Source organism: Pteropus vampyrus, unplaced genomic scaffold (assembly GCF_000151845.1).
Source record: "Pteropus vampyrus isolate Shadow unplaced genomic scaffold, Pvam_2.0 Scaffold338, whole genome shotgun sequence".
Lineage (NCBI taxonomy): Eukaryota > Metazoa > Chordata > Mammalia > Chiroptera > Pteropodidae > Pteropus > Pteropus vampyrus.
The window spans coordinates 43,803-44,687 of record NW_011889119.1 but is presented as its reverse complement, the minus strand read 5'-3'; positions in this window follow the sequence as shown (position 1 = coordinate 44,687).

Sequence of the window (885 nt, the reverse complement as noted above, 5' to 3'; positions counted from 1 at the left end):
GTTCACATAGGGACAGCCCTGCCTTGACCTGCAGCGTCCTCTGCCTGGCACTGGGAGAATGGAAGAATCCGGAAATGTGGGGTGAGGCCATTGCTTCGTCTTTGCAGACAGCCCCATGGCTTCCGATTCCCGCCCCCCCTTCCCCCCCCCAATACAAGAGGCTGCCCTGGCCGTGGGAAGTGGAAAGCGCGGGGCCCCTTTTTAGCTTAAAGCGCATATTTGGTGTCTCTGTGCACCAAAGTGCAGGGGCTCCCCACGCCGCGACCGCCTCCGTCTGGCTCCACGTTGTCCTCTAAACGCCAACGGCACAAACCGCTCAGTGACAGCGGCTTCAGTGACGCTGGGATTTCTCAGGCAGCTGCAATGCCGCCGAGTCTCTGACATCTGGTGGCCGGGAGGCGGGTAGCGGTGGCTGCAGTGCCTGAGGCAGGCATTTTAGAAGCACATCTTCCTCTGGTGACCCGGACATCGGCCCTCCTCTGGAGTTCAAAGAATTATCGTCTCCATCGTGGCCTCGATTTAGATTTTTCTCTTGAAATTATTGTCATTATGCTAAAATCATAGACCAGCACTTGTTTACAAAATCACTGAGAATGAGTGGTAAGTTTTGGAATAAAGTAAAAACTTCGAGCTTACATTGGCCAGCACCCCAGTTCCTGCTGGAAAGGATGTGGGAATAAACAGTGCCTTAGAAACCGAAGCTCTTGCACGTCTTGTGCAATGTTGGGTGGATTAAAAATTAATTTCCTTTACAAATATTTATTGAATGACCGCCACGGGTCAGGGGCAGTCAGGTGTTGTACCCCTAGGAACTGGGGGTACAACAGACCCTCTCTGCAGCCCTGCCAGCTCGAATCCTAACATGAGGAAAGGCAGCAAACTGGG